We start from the raw sequence: 19,908 nt of genomic DNA on the forward strand, positions 1-19,908 counted from the left end.
GGATTCAAGCTTGTAGTATGTGCAAACCTTTCTTCCTTCTGTTGAATCACCATCGACCTAATACCAGAATAGGCGGGATTCAGATTCTAAACCAATTTTGTAAAGAGCGTTTCAGTTTAAGCAAATGAAAGGGGAAGTTCTATATCAAACCTGCCAGAAGATGAAGTGGGTTTTGATAGTCTGAGAAACAGTCTCATTCGCTCAAGTATCACGATTTAACTATGAGAAAGAAACACGTAAAAAGAAAAAAATCAGTTTAATCGATTGCAACTGGACCAAAAGACCAACAAAAAGATAAAATAAACCTACTCAGTTTTCGTTAGTTCAATATCCAAAAAAACCGAAACCGATTGAAACAAAAAGGGAAGCAATTAAAACAGCAGGTCAATTTTTTTGAAAACCAAACCTCAAGTGAAACTATAACAAACAAAACTGAAAAAATGACAAGATAGAAAATGAAAACGGATAGGACATCTCTAGATGTGACAATATCAAGGTTGACTCGAGAAAGAAATTCAGGAAAAGGAAGTGTTAGAGAGTAACCAAATGAGAAGTGAATTCCCTGGTATATTGGAGGTTGACGAGAAGCCATTTATCCTGAGAAGACGAAGTAGCTTTTGCCTGTTCAAAAGAGCCATGAAACATGAGATGAAAAGGAGGACGGTACAATGAGGCCAAGCTGCGCTTAGAAGCTGATGCTGAGGGAGAGAAAGCATCCATATCTAGTCCCCAAATTTCGCTGAAGTTACGGTTAGCAATCAAACAATCTGGTTGATGCTGAGAAATTCCAACCGTCATAGCCCTAATGAAAAATGAAAGTGAATTATGAGGGCTACAACAGGCATGTACTGTTAGAGGAGTGTATGATCAGCATCGATGCTGTAGGAGATGCTGACTTTAATGGGTTTATGACAGATGAGAAAACACACAACTTTAAGCAGCAAGTGATTCCACTTGCACCAATTCTATTCCCATTTGACGAGGCCCTGAAATCAAGAGTTAAAACATAATCATACCCGAAAGATTGTGCAGGCACGTTATCATCGGACGACATCGGCTGAATATCTTCCTTAAGTGTCTGCTCTGGTATCTGAGGGTAACAAAGCTGCATAGAGTCCTCAAGGATCCAGTATTTTTCCTCGTAATAGAATGAACTCTTCTGAACAAGAGACAAACCTAAAACTCTCTTTATTAACAACAATAACGTAACAAGAAAGCAAAATATTTGTATCAGTAGCAAACTATCAACATTCTAATAATTCTGGAACCGAGCAATCCAAGTTCAAACAAACTAAATTCTAGACAGAAATTACAAAACAGCTAACAATGAGTTAGCAAAGAAAAAGCTAAGTTAATCTCACCACATAAACCGCAAGGACTAATTGACGCTATTGATACACAAAAAGACAGATAAACCTAGAATCATCAAACAAACAAAAAAAAAAACTCTATGCGTCTAATCCCAATCTAGGTGTTCATCAAATGTTCCCATAAGCGACCCAATCTAGGGTTTCAAGTTGACAAACCAAATTGACAACAAATTGTTTCTAAGATGAAATAACGCCGGTTTAGAACCAAAAAGCCACTAAATCAGAAACTCGATCAATATTAAGATCACTCACACCAATCCATCAGCCCCAAAGAACATACAAATCGATCAGTTTCGAGCACGTACCTTTAAGATCTGGGAGGCAGTTTCGGAGGTCTTTCCGTCGGCGGTTTCAAAGAAAGAATCGAGGAATCTCTTTTCGTCCTCGGAACGCAACTTTCTCTCCATTGCTTAGACGAATGCGATCTAGGAAATTTTATAGCAGATGCCAAATAGAATCGAATCGGACTTGCTCAGAAGATGAGCATTAAATAAGAACCTGAAGAGTCGAATCGGATATTTAATAAGGTTGGGCTTTGTTAGTCGTAAATATGATAATGGGTTTCTCGTTTTTTTTTATGGGTTTTGATATTTTTTTAGTTGTAAATTATGTTTGTAATTTTTTTTTGTAAAACCCAACTAGCTTCTTTTTTTTTTTTTGTTTTTCCCGGCAACCCAACTAGCTAAGGCTAATACTAATCCTTCCTCTCTCTAAAATAAAATAAAATAAACTTAATCGGTTCATTTCAAAATTAGCTTTTAGCATATAATCGAACCAAATCTAACTATTCATTGAGAATCACTCAAAATTAAATAACCTTATAAAAAGTAAAATATTACATATGATGCCATTGAGATTTTTAAATTTAAAGAAGGAGAAACAAATAGCAACCATATTAGTTATATTAATAACAATTATATTAATTCCAAGATTTTGCAAATATTGTAACCATAAATTTCGGATATATTAATAAACTCATATCCAATCATTAATTTATTATCATTAAAGAAACAACCATTTATAGAAATTAATAATCATCATAATATAGTTTAAAAATCAAAAATTGTTTTTATATGAATCCAATAATAATTTATATATAAAATCCTATATTATTAGAATTCATATAAAATAAACTATGCAAATCATACCATAAAATTACCTAATAAATATCACTAAAAGTTTTCAATCTTTCCAAATCTCGATTTTTCCAAATCTTACTACAAATAAATAACAAAAACTATATATATGACCTTAAAATATATAAAATCCAAAAATCTAATCTATTGCCTAAAATCAGGATTTAGGGAAAAAAATAAGTTATTAATAGTTTGAGAAAATCTTGGAAGTTCAAACTTAATCGGCAAGATAATTAATTCAAACTGATTTAATTAGTTTTAATTAATTGAATTAATTTAAGAAAACATATTATTGGATTTGTTATTTTTAAAATTCTTTAAGAGCATTGTTTAAAATTAAATAATGATTTGAAATTTAACGAAAGTCATATTCTATATTCCACTAATATGATTTTAATACTAAAATTAATTTCTTAATATATCTTTAAACCAATATATTGATGATAGAAAAAAAGAAATATAAATATGTTGTCATTAATTTCAAAGATACAAAATATTTAAACAAGAATAGTTAAACAAGAGATTTGACTTAAAAATTAAAATAAGAATAAATAATCAATTAAGATATTAAATCATTTTCTAAATTTCATAATAGGTAAACCTAATTTTTCTCACTAACTTCATCTCTCCCTATAAATATATAAAATTAGACACACAAAGATTCATTAGCCCACCATTCCAAATGTAAGTCATAACTAATTAAATTTTGTTCTCTATTTATAAATTTGACTTTTGGATACATTTCTTTTAATTGTGTGATGATAATTACAAATAGAACATTGTACTCTCATTTCCGTTATGTTTCTACAACTTATAAATTAACTACATAGATTTAATTTGTCGAGCCATGGCTTAGCTTCTACTGAGTTGGGTCAAATGATAGTCACACTCAGTTTAGGAATATGATCCAACAATATGAATATAAGCAAATAGATTTTTTATAAGCTCTTGATTTCACTTTTGTAATGGGTGAGTTATATAGAAAAGAAACCAAATATTTTAATTGAGTTAGTACACTACTTGATGCTAATGAACTTTGTTCTTTCCTACGGGCTGCTCATATTTTATACGTTTGACATACCTAAACGAAATACTAAAAAAGTGATAAAAATAGTTCATATGTCTAAGTTTGAACTTATTAATAGATAATCCAAACAGAAAAAAATCATGTTACTACAGTTTGAAAAAGATAATTAAACCAAATAGAATAATAGTTGGATTATTAGTATTTGATGTTTTTATTATTTTCTGTGTTTGAGTCTTTACCACCAGAAAGCTTTTTTTTTTTTTTTGACAGCCCATGAAACTTTACAACCATGAAGCTTTTTTCAACTAGAGAAAACAAAACATTTTTTATAGACCGCGGGTGAATAAGGTTTTTATGTAGTGTTCTATAAGTATGAATTAGAAAATTTCTTTCGTGAGTTTGTCAAATTATGAATATTATACCAAATAGATAAGTGTTCAAATATAAACCGCACCAGCGTTTTAAACAATTAGAGAATGTTTAACAAAAAAAAATTTGGATAGATTCTATTTATTTGTAAAAATTAAATCCCAAAAGGAAAAGTAAGGAAAATACGGGTATTCCATCTAAATCTCTTACCAATTCTCTTCTCTGTTGAACTAAATTAAACATTCTCATATTGGTAATTATTTTAAAGAAAACAGCTTTGTGACGAGAAATTTTAAGATAGGCAACGAGACGGGACGGGACGACATTACTTTCTCTCATTGTCTTATCTATATTGAATTAAATTTTATTAGAAAATATTTTTTAAATATAAAATCCCGCACGTACAATCTAATGAAGTATAAGATCTAATAACACCAGATTTTAACGTTAGATTTATAATCATTAGTTGAATAACACTGGATTAGTGTTGGATTTCAATTCTATTAAAATCCATCATTGAATAACACCACCTTAGTTATAGTTTGGTTCATTTCGGCGAGATGTTCCCAACCAAAAAAAAACCAAAAAACATAAAAACGCAAACCAAAATATCTGATTAAACACCGAATCGTGTGATCCAAATTAGCTCTCTAAAGACCCATCTCCCTTACTCAAAATTTGTTTTATAGCCAATAATCGATCAATATACATTTGTACCGATCGGTTAGGCGTTTTAAACAAATTTTCTTTCTCCGTTTTTATGACTTCTCATCTGTATTATATAAATGTTTTTTTGGCCAGAGCAACCAAAAACACGATTAAGTACGATTTAGCAAATTTAAGGTGTTGGTCTATAGAATTCAATTTGTCCGAAATTATTCCAAACTTTTATTATTCTCTTTGCAATTCTGTTATGATATCTACATCTATTTAAATCATGTTTTCTCTATTCATTTGTGAGTAGATCTCTTCATTAGGTTTTATTTTTTTGTAAAAGGATATCTGGATATTAGATCCGAACAATCAAGAATTAATTGTAAAAGTGAGAGATTTAAAATTTCAATACAAAAAAATAAACTAACTATAAAATCAATTATCGATGACAAAGTGGACAGAATTTACAGCTTCAAACTATATGGGAAACTTAAAAGATGAAAAGAAGGCTTAGGAAAAGAATGAAGAAAAAATAAACCGTCAATGAAATGCATGCATATGGCCGATTATCTACTAACACTTAGGCAAAAAAAAAAATTCACAACTACACCCATTGTGACTTTCCTTTTAAATTTTTTGAAGATAAAAGAAAAAAGAGCTGTGACCGAAAAAGAAACAGAAAAATATATAAAAAATAGGGAGAGTTACTAGATTAACCCAAATTTTGAGTTTAATTACTAGATTGACTCACAAATAATTTGGGTTAAATGAGTTATTTTCATACCTAAAATACCCTTGTCTCATGTGTTAAAAAAAAAAAAAATACCAAAATACCCTTCATAAAAAATTCCAGCAATTTTAGAAAAATCTGTTATCTACTTGACAGATTTCTTAGATTATGGTTACGACAGACTTACAAAATTTTAACAGATTTGTTTTCCTTGACAGATTTTTTTCCATTCAATCACAGACTTGAACAATTTGTGACAGACTTGAACAATTTGTGACAGACTTATTGTAATGTCTGGCTGATTTAATTTGTAAGTAGCGGCAGATTTATTATTTTCGGAAAAAAACTGTCATGTTGTGACAGATTCGCTGACTAAAAATTAATTACTAGATTGACCTCTAATGGTAGCAGATTTGTTCTATGTTATGACAGATTTTTATAATGTTACCATAAATCTGTCGTGTTACAACAGATTTGTTTTCAAAATATAATCTTTTGTGTTATGACAGACTTGTTTTATGTTATGACAGATTAAATTATATTACCACAAATCTGTCGTTTGATGGCAGATTTATTAAATTAATGAAAGAATTGCTAGAATGACCTTATAATGTTTGTATGTTGCGACAGATTTGTAATTATGAAACCCTTTCATGACAGGTTTTTTTTAATTTCTGGCAGATTTTTTTCCTATAATAATATTTATAGTGGTGACAGGTTTTTTTTTTTTTAATTTTAATGACAGACTTATTAGCAGTTACCATATTTACCAATAAAACATTAAATGTCGACTTTGAAAAAAAACGTGGCCTCCATTGTTTTCTTTTCTCCAACGTGGAGCTTTTAGGTTTTATCCTTTTGGGGTTTCTTTCGATTTCATCATATTTTTCCTATTGGGGTTAAGCAATTTTCGATTTCATCCTTTAGTTTTTTCTCTCAATTTTGGGTTCTTCTTCTCGTGTCTGGGTTTAGAAAAAAACAATGTCACACAGCAAAGGCGATGGATTAGATATGGATCAGATGATTGTTGTATGTGGTAGTTGGATCTATGAAAAAAATCAATGGTTATTTATTGTTGATAATGCTAGGGGTTGTCGTATTATAGAAGGTAACCGTCAAACCAGTTATGCTGATTGCATTCAAATGGTGTATGAAGATTACGGGCTGGATCACAGAGAATATGATGTCGTGTTGAGCTACAAGCTTTCGAAGGTGTTGTTGCAGAACTTACCTGGTGATACACCTCCGGTTATTATTGGTAATTGTCGACAATTACACAGTTTTTTGGGTCAACTGAAGAGGGAAACAGTTAGACTCTGCGTTGAAGTGAAGAAGAAAGTATTGGTTGAATCAAAACAAAATTACAAAAAACGAGCAAGAAACATGAACGATTTCGTCAATGAAGATGACGATTTTAAGAAGGCATCGAGTGATCAATATGTTGATAGTAAAGAAGACGAAGACGTTGACGATGAAGAAACGAGATTCGATTACTGTGACGATTCTGATGGTACAGACTCCGATGATGAAAATTTTACCTTGTATGGGATTCCTCCAGAAGAAGAAGAAAAACCCAACGAATTGTTACCATTGAAGAAAAGGAGTTCAGAGATTTTTATTGACGAACAAAAGGAAGATGCTAATTTCTTGAAATTAGACTTGTCTTGTGTCGATTTGGCTATTGGTCAATCTTATGAAACGAAAGAACATTTGGAGACGCGATTGAAGATACTAACTGTGGTACAAAAGTTTGATTTTTATGTTGATAAGTCGACACCATTTTTGCGACTATGGACACTGTGGATGTGCGACTATGGACACTGTGGATGTCGGATTCACACACTCAAGTATTCTATTAGGTGGGAAAGATTATTCTTGAGGGACAAAAATGAATGTATAAAAACTTGTGAATTGTTACGAAAATTGCTATATTCTTTTTCTCTCCAGAGGGTCCCTTTTACATAGCCATTGACCTCTATATTTATACATAGGGAAACGACATTTAAAATGAGTAATTAAGTACAATTATTCCTTCTTAAATGTGTCCGTTTTGATTCTTCGACTTCAATGCTCAACGTTTGAATTTGAGTTGACTCTGATCTTCACGGGCCTCGCCTTTTTGGCCCAAGTGTCCTTGAACCGACTTACCCGTGTCTTCTACTTCGAACTTGTGTCATAGTGCATTCACTTCGGATTCTCGAAGTGGTGACGACCACTTCGACCTTTCCTTCGACTCATGGGTCCATTGGGCTTCGTCCTTTATGGGCCATTATTTTGACTACGTGGCAATCTTTGGTTGGTCGCGGACTTCTGGTGCGGGATCCGACACCAACAGACACGTGTACATTTTCTTGGTGATAGGTACAATTTGCTTACGAGCAACATTGCAGAATCAATGAATAAGGTGATGTCACACGCTAGGAGTTATCCTATTGTTGAACTGTTAGAAACCATTAGATCCATGATCACTAGATGGTTTGCAGATCGAAGGAAAGATGCATTAAAAATGACAACATCTCTAACACGTGGGGTAGAGAAAATTCTACAGGTATTACTTACTCCTCCTCAAACATTTGATGCTACATGTATATATGTTTCACTAATAACAATCTTTTTTTGAACAGAGTCGTGTAGATTACGCTAAGCTACTTACTGTACAAGATATAGATGCAGATCAAGTACAAGTTACAAGTGGATCATCTCTCCATGTTGTAAATTTGAGAGATAAAAGGTGTACGTGTCACAGGTTTGACTTGGAGAAGTTACCTTGTGCACATGCAATTGCGGCAGGTGAAAAAAGAAAAGTCTCTCGAATTTCTATGTGTCATCCTTATTATCATAAGAACTACTTGTCCAATTCGTATGCTAGCGCTATCATGCCAAGGGATTTTGCTATACCAATTCCTGAACATGTGGTCAACAAAGTTTGTTTACCACCAATAGCGCGACAACAACCTGGAAGGCCGAAGAATTCCAGAATTAAATCAGCGTTGGAGATTGCGATGGAAAAGAAAAAACCAAGGAAACAATACACTTGTGGTAAATGCAACCAAGTAGGACATAATCGTACGACATGCCCTTCATAGACATCTTTTATTTTAGGAAATGTTATGTCCTTTGTGATGAACTATTACGATGCGTTAAATTGATAAGTTTCATCTTTTAACATTTATTTGTTCTAGCATTTTATGGTTGACGATTTATTGGTTCACTTCCGTTGGATTTATACTATTGCACCTGATTGATTTTGGTTCCGTACGTGGACACACAATGTTTGAAAATAAAAGTCTGAAAATAAGCATGAAAAAGTCTGAAACAAGGTGACACAATGTTTTAAATCCTGGAAATAAAGAACAAAAGACCTATAAGTACGAGATTACATAAATCAAAGTCACTCATTCGATGGACTCGTCCATGAGACTAGGGATCTTGAAACCTACACCACAAAGATCAAGATTAGATGGTTTGGCTGCCTCTCTCACTTCATCAAATAGCTCCGCTGCAAGTTTAACACGTATGGCATTTATGTTTTCATCGCAAAGCCCATCGAATGATTTCCCAAGAGCCAAACACTCGATGTATTTGAGTGTGTAGATAGCACAATCGCCGGGATCTTTATTCAAAGGTACCTTCTTTGTAATCTTCCCTCACGTCCAACATTGCATTACTCTTCTTACGTAAACGCCGGAGACTTCGGGAAGACCTGGAAGTAGCCGAAGACGCCGGAGAACCAGAGAAATTGGCGGCGGATTCCCCAGAGAAAGAACACCGTCGTTCGTCTATAGCCGCTCTTCTCTAATCTTCGGAGTTTGCGGCTGTTTTCTTCGAATCAGCGGTGGAACTCAATTTGCAGCGGATTCAAGCCTTCGACAAAGCTCCGATTTCAATTCAAGTCTTCGTCGGAGTGAGTAGCGTTTGCAAAGGCTGAGAAAAAAAAAAGAAAGAGAAAATCGTAAATACATATTAGGGTTAGGGAAATGTTTTTTTGTTTTTTTTTGTGTTTTGTAATTAAAATTGAAATGTTTTATCTGATTGTTTGAATTTTTTTTTCTTGAGACTATTACAATGAAATTGGGTTTTTGGTCATTTAACACAAAATTTGTGTTAGTCTAGTAAACTGAAAAATCAGAGTGTTAATCTAGTTATTAATCTCCAGATTTGAGTCAATCTGGGTAATTTTCAGTAAAAAATATGAATTTTCAAATTTGGGACGAAAAAAATAAATTTTTGAAATGCCACTAAAAACGTTAAGTTTGGTTTGACTTCTTGATAAAATTGTCAAGTTTCGTTGACTTTGTTATTTCGGGCATGTCGTTAAGTTTTGGTTAACAAGAATATCACGGGGTTAACTTTTCGTTAGCATTTTCCGTTAATGCGAAATGACATTATTTTGAGATTAAAAATAAAGAAAAAAATTGATTCCATGAGGAATCAAACTAATGACCTTTGTTGGGGTCGGGTTTCACTCATATCTTGAGACCGAGCCAAACATCGACAGGAGAAACACCTCGGCATATGTTCTCTCTATTCCGTTGTTTCGGAGACTTCCTAATCGCCTCAGGAGATATTCACACCGGCCCGGAGCACTCCCAGTCTTGCCTCGGGGACACGTTCATCACCACGAGATGCAGCTCGGCCACCTCGGGTACAAGTTATACTATCATTACACCCGAGCCGGTTTCACCTCGGGTACAAGCTATACCGTTGCCCCGACTTGAGCCCGAGGCGACTTCATCCGTGTTTTCGAGCCAACTTCGCCCGTGTTCCCGAGCCGACTTTGCCCATGTTCCCGAGCCGACCTCACCCGTGTTCCCGAGCCGACCTCACCCGTGTTCCGAGCCGACTTCGCCCGTGTTCCCGAGCCAACTTCGCCCGTGTCCCCGAGCCCAAATCGCCTAGGAGTACACCTCACATCGCCTCGGGATAGAGCCCAAATCGCCTAGGGGTACACCTCACATCATCTAGGGGTACACCTCACATCCCCTAGGGGTACACCTTACATCGCCTCGGGGTAGAGCCCAAATCGCCTAAGGGTACACCTCACATTGCCTAGGGGTACACCTCACATCACCTCAGGCTTCTTTCCTAGATAAATTGTGATATTTTAATAAATTTCTTTAAATTACCTTTTTGAAGTATGTCTCAGTTCTGAATCGAATGGAATCATTGCTAACTTTATGGCTGAACCAAACTGAACCGATTCGAATCTCCCGAATGCAGATTCATACTTTAAATTTTAGCTTTGAATTGATTCTCTATTATCATTACTCAACCAATCTTTTTTCCAAAAAAAAAACGAACAAAAATTTTACGTTGTAGAATTATTATTTTATTTTTACTCTAATTTTTTATTTATTTGGAACAATAATTGTTGTTATTATTTCACATGAACTAAGACATTTTTAGCATCGCTTTTAGTCTATGTAGCTCTAGTAATTATTCTATGAGTCAGGTGACGAGTTATGTTAAAGTATGGTTCTATTGACCGTTAAGGAGGGATTTTTAATGAGAAAAATCCAAAAATACCACACAATTAAGTTTTTATTCCAAAAGTACCATCACTAGTTTATTTTTCTAATAATACCATAAATTTTTATATAAAAATATTTGTTTATCCGAAAGAAATTTTAAAATTAAATTAAATCATTATATTTGGGTTCCCTATTTTTTTTTTTTTTTTATCAACCACACATTAATTAATAAATAACTCCTTGATTGGTTGCCCAACTAGGAGGAGAAGTGTTTACAAAAGTAACTTCAGAAAATAAAAGTCTAGAAGATCGGGCTAAACAGTCCGCTTTAACATTACATAAACGAGAAATAAGAGAAAGCGAGAATAAGGGAAAGTAGACACGGAGCAAACCAAACTCATCTAGCAGATTGGAGAAAGCGGGCCAATCTTCAGGTGACTGTATCATCGAGACTAACTCCGAACAATCTGTTTCAAACACCTGACAATCAATCCTTCTTGAAAGGATATTTTTCATAGCCCAAATTAAAGCTTCCATCTCCGAATGAAGGGGGGAGGGACATCTCTGAATGCACTTTGCACCGAGCAATATCGTTTGATCGATTCCTTGAAAACACCACCATCCTATACCCATAGTTGGATCCGAAACTTTCCAAGAGCCATCAATTCGACATCTTATTGATTGAACTGGATTTTCCAAAACTTCCATAGTAGAGCTAGTTTCGACTGTTTCCAATTGAGCTTCTTCCCACATTAATTTTTCATTTAAAGCATGATTTAAAATATCTATGGGTACTGATTGTAAACCTTTAAAAACCTTTTTATTCCTATCTTTCCAAATAAACCACAAAATCCAAGCATAACAGTATGTGAACTCCCCCCATCTGGAGTAGAAGGAAATCTCCGATAAAGATAATCTAGATTTAAATATTCTGAGCTTAAAGGAAATATACCTGATGTCGTAGATATTGTGGATAAATCCCATATTTCCTTAGAGTGACGGCATTCAAATAAAGCATGATTTATTGTTTCCTCTGCCATCTCACACCTTTTACAGATAATATCATATTGAATTCCTCGATGTGCTAATTTTGAATTCACTGTTAGGGATCCAGATGCAATTTGCCATAAGAAATGTTTTATTTAAAAGAGATTGTGATTCATTTTAATATTAGATTAGTGGTATTAGTGGGAAAAAGAAACTAGCTAGTGACGGTATTTTTGAACAAAAACTTAAGAATATGGTATTTTAGAGGATTGTCTTTTTTCTTCCTATTTCTCCAAAGTTTATATTAAACTAGATATGGACCCGTTCGTTGTACGGATTGCCGGTCGAGATTATCATTCTTAATATTTTTATTTTATTTTTGTAAGCTTAACTAAAATTCTATAAATATATATATTTTAGAAAATGCAGCATAATTATTTCGAAATATAGATTTATTAGGATAATGCGCAATATACAACATTAGTTATGTTATACTAATTATTAAATCTTCAAATATAAATGTTGGCCTATTTATAAAATTATATATTTTTTTGCTTATTATAAGTTATGAAGTTATAAATGTTCATATGTTGTATTATTGAAATTTAATAAGTTATTTACATCTATCGGAAGAGTGTGTTACATCTTATAATTTCAATGTGGGCAAAATGGAAACAAAACTATGACAATAAGAAAAGATAAAATTATATAGTTACGTAAACATATGAATGATATATGTATATCTATATATATATTTTTGGAGACATTTATGAAATAAATCCTAGAGTTCCAACTTATTTACGATCAAATGTCATTGACATTAATTATTTAGATTTTTAAAATTAAATCAAAGATATTAAAATAAAAAATCATTTCCAAAAATGTTAACCTAATATATTAAGCATAACTAATCCTTGCCACAATTACATCTATATTCAATTCGATTTCCTTAAAAGATCTCAACAATCCCTACATTTAATCGTGGCCATTCAAATCTTAATCCGGTTTTTAATCTTCAATCTTGATCGTCGGTCATACGCAATTAATTCAGAAATCACTATATAGAATTAATTATTATTAACTAAAATTTAAAAATATATATATAAAATCAAACTTTTAAATTGACTCGAATTATATGTCTATTAAATAAAATATTATTAAAAATAACAAAATGATGTTTAATTTCACGGGAAAGGATTATATAGTGGGACGGGTTTGGATCGATATTAATACGGGACGATATTAATATCACGGATGAAATCTTAAAATTAACAATCAAAATACAATTATGCAATCTTAAACACTTAACAAAATAAACAATATTAAAAAAATAAAATTTAAAATTTAATTTTTTAGTTAAAAAATCGACCCGCGGTGTACATCGCGGTAAAATCTAGTATGTAAACATATAGTCTGAGTTACGTAAATATAGATGTTTTTTTAAAAAAAGTTTGACGTCATAATAAAATTGTGACAATAAAAGAAGAGAAAATATGAGACCGTCTATAACCATGTCATGTAATTTTACTTGATAATATGAAATATCTTCGACGCAAAGAAACAACCTTATAAGGAATTAGAGAATATACACTAAATAACTTAAGACTACAAAAAAATTAAGAAAACAACATCAGACTAAACATTATACATTTGCTACATGGCTTTTGTCATTTTAGGCCCATATTACCAATTTCTTCGTTTTTTTCTTCTTTCTAATTCTCAAATCTCTATGTATTTCTCATTAGATTTCTCTTATTTTTGCTCGAACTCTTTTTTTTTCTCCTTCTCTCCCTCTCGTCGGATTTTTTCACCACCATATATATCTTTATTTTTATTTTTTTTCCTATCTCCATTTCTCGCATTCGTCGGGCATCACTACCGAGTCTTACTACTCTGACTCACCACCACAACTGAATCTCACTACTATCACAATCACCACCACAATCAATACCGAATCTCGCTAATTCCGACTCGCCACCTTTATCAATATTTATCGCCGCCACCACCACCAAGCTTGAACCACCATCATCAACACCAACACCACTGTTCTCCTCTTTCCCCAACTTCTCTTATTACTCCACCTTCTTTATCTCCTCCGACATTAGACCAAGCCTTTGTGACGATAACTCTAGTCTATGTCTATCACCGTTCATAATTATTAATTTGCCTCAATTGCCATATATTCATTAGATCCGAATATCACATGCTATTTTTAGAAAAACATCGTGATTGAAAGTATTTTTTTATAATTGATATGATATAACATCGTTAAGAAATTAGTTTGATTGATGAGAAAATATGAGACAATCTATTTATTTATATAAAGGTCTATTTACTATCTTTTTCTTATAGGATTAATAACTGATTGTATAATTTTTTTAATTTTTTTTATAATTTTAAATCTTTTTCTTGTACAGTTAGTAACTTATAAATAAAACGTTTAGCATAATTTAATAATTTCGATTTTTATAGAAATATACATATCAATTCCTTATATATGTATAGTTTTTTTATTATAATCTTTTTATATATTTAAAACTGTTTAAATTTATAATTTTGTTATAATTATCTTTCAAAAACAAAATTTTTGTTTGCTAGATGGCGAAAACTCTTATGGAAATATATGTACAATTTCCTTATAATTAGCTTTTTACATTTTAAAATTGTTTAAATTTCTAATTTTTTATAATTATCTTTTTACTTTCTTTTTTTTTTAAATAAAAATTTTATTTAACACATGTCAAAATCTCAGATCAAAAAATTTGACACGTATCACGATCTCGTGAGTTACTAACTTTGAAAACCATACTTTATATAATAAGATCCTAAGCATATATATAGCGACCGTAGTTCAATCTTTAACTATAAAAAAAAAATTGAAGTCACTTCTGAATAAAGTGTAGTTGTATTTATTGAGAAGCAAGTACCCGCGTTTGAGTAGATGGGAGTGAGAGACAGGTTAGAGCTAAAATCCTCATCTGGTTGTTGAGAATCCTAAAGATTCTTGACGCACGTACGTGCGACTTTTCCTTAAATGTTAAATCTACTCTATTTAATTAGTACAAAAAAATATAATTAGTTTAATTCAAATACATGTTTGCTGAAAATAATTTTATTAATTGGATAGCAGATTCCTTTTTGAGACTTTTATTAATGTAGAAATCAAAACTATTAAAAATGATTAATTGCTTTAAATGCATGAAAACGAAGTACACGCGTTTATGTTGTAAGCAAAATCAGATGTTTTGGTCTTATTTGTGATTACAATCACTTTCTTATATTCTTATTGGTAGATGGAAAATATTTTATAGCAGATGTCGTGTTATAAAATGCAATATTGCTCGAATCTTTTGTATGTGCGTGTAAGAGACTTTGTATGTATGTGCGTGTAAGAGACTTTGTATGTATGTGTATCATCATCGTCTTTCTCATAAGAGGAATAACGAGTATCTTTGCATGAATTGATTTTCTTCTCTGTTTTTCAGTTTTGGTCACTTCAGAGTTCTGAGACCTAAAACTCTGAGGACTAAATGCATCTTGGTCGCCACTTGAAATAAAATGCATAAGAACATGCGTTTTACCTACAAATATGATTGAGAAACACTTGTAAATCCCCGAAAACAAGTGGTACTCATAATGGTTATGAATGGTACGTATACCATTTATTTACGTTTTAAAAACGTACTTTTGTGCAAAAAAAACTTCCAACTCGTCCATTTTTGTAACTTTACTCTTTATGTAAAAAAAAACAGATTATTCCTACGAAGTCTAAAAATGCATATGTTATTCATCAAGTGTTTATATGTTTGAAAAATGATTTTGTTATATACTACTAGTTTGTTAAAATATATTTAGAAGCGTGATTAATTTATTAAAATTTATTTTCACCGCTTTATAATTGTTGTACGAAAACTTTGTCGAGTTATATATTCATATACTACAGCTAACATATGAATAATAGTTATCAATTAAATATTCAGCCTAGCATGCATTTAATCTCCTCCATGGTTCATTAATAGTCACACGACCACACAAACATGATTCATTAATAAGCACACGACCACACTAACACCTAACAATAGGTACTAACATGCCATGTCTAGCCATCTACTTTTAGTCTTTTACAAACGTTCATTTAGTTAAATCGCTATTTTTAACATTTTTATACAACAAGCTAAGAGCTCCAAAATAAAGTATAGATTTTACATCACATTGATGAACATCAATTTTGAAGGGTTCGAACAACCATGGACAGTGGCGGATCTAGGAAAATTGTTTGATGGTGTCAAACTTACAAATGAGTTGAGTTCTAATAATTGGGTTGGGTTCAAACTTCATAATTAAACTGATATATATTAAAATTTTAATGTAATTAAAACGTTTTTAAAATTTTAATGGTGTCAAATGCACCCACAATCATTAACGTGCCTCCGCCACTAACCATGGAATAAAAACTTCGAACAACCTTATTTACCATGCAACGCCACCAAAAGTCCGTAGCAATTCTCAATTTTGTTCTCTCAAGCAAAGTTTTCTATTAAATTTGTAGCCGATTCGACAAATATAAATTTGAAACTTCTTTAAAAAAAATACATGTCGAGAGAATGAACTGGCGACATCAAATTTGGGACACCACAGTTCGATAAGTATTACATGGATTTTTGTGCATCTCAAAACAAATAATATAGTCTCTTAGAAAAGGTTCAAAAGTTATACGGGACTTTCTAATAAAAATGCAGAATGCAGTCGGGTAAGAGTTAAAGCGGTTGTGTTTTTATTTAAGTTTATGAATCAAAAATATATATATATATATATATATATATGAATCAATATTCTTACCTTCAAGAAAAAATTATTTGCATCACTACTACACTTAATCTTCGGCTAAAAAGTTCATACCAAAAAAAAACTTCTGCTAAAAAGTTTTTAGGATATTGTTTAATATTTTTTTTGTTTTTTATTAATTAATATGTTATTGGTTATTTTTTATTTTTACAAAATTAAATACAATGCATCATCTATTTTCTTATAATTAATATTATATGAATTTTAATCGGATGATGATGCAAATGACGATTTACTGTATTATGAAAATATGTTTCCTATGTTTTTATATATTAACGACACTAAAAAATGTAGATCGACTTTTGAAAGACAATAAAGTTTTATTTAAATAGTCAACGTAAAGAAGATAAGACAACAGTCTGTATGATGTCGATTGATAATATTGGTTGTTAAATTAATGGACACGTACGTATGATTTATTCGTATTTCGTTGGTACTTAGTCGTTTTAGCTCTCTGCTGTAGCCTAGTATGAACTTGTTGATATCTTCTACTTCTCATAAAACTAATGTCATTAAATAGCACATTGTTGGTAAAAGAATAACACTGGATTCAATTTAATAAACTACCGTAAAAAACATAAACGCTAGCACTAGATTGATACACGTTATGCGCATGGAACATATCGGGTTAGGTACAAAATTCTTGTGGATAATGAACAAGCTAGCAAGCATGATTTTGGAACATCCCGACTATGTGAGAACATTGGTTAATATTTAACCAAATGAACTATTATAGTCTTTTTAAATAATTAATTTTTCTGTTTCACAAATAATATTATTTTAGAGTTTTATTTTTGTTTCACGAAAAATGTCATTCTACATTTTCAATGTGATTTTTACACTAAATTTCTTAATTTACCCTTAACCCAAAGCTACTTTTCATTAAATTTAAACTATTAATTACTTAGTAAATAATGACATATATGTATATAATACAATATTTTCTGAATTTGTGTGAAATGTATCAAAATTACACTCTTTGTGAAACGGAGAGAATAGCAAATATTGGAAAAGGAAAAAAATAGGAAACTGCTACATATTACTTTTTTGGGGGGATGAGTTATTTAATATTTATAACGAAATTTGAAGAAATACCTTTTAGTTATATCATTTTCAAACAAAAATATCATTAAAAATAAGTTTTTAATTACATTGAGTTATTTAGATCTTAAAAAAAAAAAATTTGATTCGTTTGATATTTAGTCCTTGTTGAATCGACTCCTAAATACTAATTTGCATAGCATGATGGACGTACACTTACGGTCACTAAAAATATATAAATTATAAAACTTTGACTATATATGTTGGATATCTAATTTTTGACGGCGTTGCAGATGACTGTTTACTTAGAAATATCTTAGGTGCACGGTCCTGAAAAGAAAAAAACAAGATGAGTTCACCTGGATGACAACATGGAGTATCACATCATTGATTTAAAACGCCTTTGGTATCAGAGTCAAAACTTAGAAGATTCATATTACGGGAGTGATTTGGTCTCAATTTAGAGGTACAATTATCACTACACCTAACTTTAGTGAGTATGATGGTAAGAGGTTCCAAGGTTATGAAATAAGTTGACTCATCTAAATGTTAAGGATAATGTGTTCGTGAATGATGGTTTTGATCATCCATTGTGTGAGGCTAATGAATAGTTTGATCAATGGCGCAAGGAATGTGTAGGAAATACCATTAGTTTGTTTTCTTATTGAAGTCTAACGAGCATTAATCCTTGCAATCAGTGCACATTTCACTCCATCTACCAATCTACCATTGATGAAACTTCAACTGCTTTTTGTGATCCTGTTCTTAAGAATAAGCTTAGTAGATATTTATTCTCTCCTGATCATTCGACATCAAAAGTGCGTCTTATGAGAATAACTTACCATTTTCTTGAAGAAGTGTCATGATTCGATTTGTGAGTCTCATGCATTAATCAATAGTTATACAATTTTGCTAGAAAGAGTCATCTTTCATTTTTTGACATTGATTGCCTATATGCTATGATTACCCATGAGGCTATGACCCATTTCTATGTCTTTTATAATTGATGTTTCTACATGGTTTTTGAGATTTCACAATAGACTTTTATTGAAAGTTTATTTATTTTAAGTGATTTGAAATGCTCTAACGATGAAATTGGTGATGAAAATGAGATATTGAATTTAATCCAATTAGTGGAGATGATCCATTAAGGTATATTTTCTTCCCTTGTGTTTACTTCATAACGAAACCGAGTGAAATAAGTATGGAAAGGCTCTTACTATTTGACCTTCATTTCTTTCCTCATCTTAGTTTTTTTTCAGGTCTTATTTGAGTCCCTTTTTCATTTGTGAGATTAGTTGTTTTGAGACTTTTTGTTCTTGGAACTGTGAAAGATTTCTATTGGAATTATTTGAGTTTTGAATGCAATGCCCTAGCTAATGCTACTTCGATGCTTGAACAAATTTAAAGTTTTGAAAAATCCAAAATTGGAACTCTCTTCTTAAAAGTCCATACCATCTTGAAACTTATAATTTTGGTTCAACTATAGGATTATTAAACTTAAAGTTTGGATTAAAATTCTCACTCTAGGGGTTGAAAAGGAATGTCTGGTTTTAGCTCTGATTTATCTAATAACTTTTTACCATTCTTTGTCAACTTTACCATCTCTGATTTATGTAGGCCGTGCCTATTGAATGAGAAAATAAGCACTCGCCTACGGCACCAAAAATATACCCACCATCGGTAGTGTTTATTAAGTTGTTTTTTTTTCTATATCAAATGTCCACTAATGATTTAAGGTTAAGCTATGTTTCTTCTAAACATTCCAATCTTTCTTTTCCATGTATTTGACCACAAATTGATTATCATGTTACTAATTACTTTTTTTTTGTTAGTATTTCTATCCGAATTATTTTTGTTTATACTTTCTTGTACAATTTTAAAACTACATTTTTTAATTAAATACCACATTATGTATATCGTAACTTTTGTTTCATTTTCAATAATATGCACTATCATAATTTAAAACCGGGTGGTGACACAACGACAACATTAACACAAAAAACTAAAGTTACATATCATAACTCACCATAAAATCATTTTTATTTGTTTTATTTATAATATTTTTGTCAAGAAATTAATTTATAATTATTTTGCTTAAAATGTTGTATTGTATCTTATTATATAAAGTATAGTTTTCAGAGTTAATAACTCGCATGATCGTGACACGTGTCAAGTCTATCGATCAGATGTTGACATGTGTCAAAAAATATTTAACTTTTTTCATTAAGGAAATAGGAAAACTAAAAAAAGGAATATTTACATATACTAATTTATA

This window comes from Arabidopsis lyrata (genome assembly GCF_000004255.2).
Source record: "Arabidopsis lyrata subsp. lyrata unplaced genomic scaffold ARALYscaffold_6, whole genome shotgun sequence".
Classification (NCBI taxonomy): Eukaryota; Viridiplantae; Streptophyta; class Magnoliopsida; order Brassicales; family Brassicaceae; genus Arabidopsis; species Arabidopsis lyrata.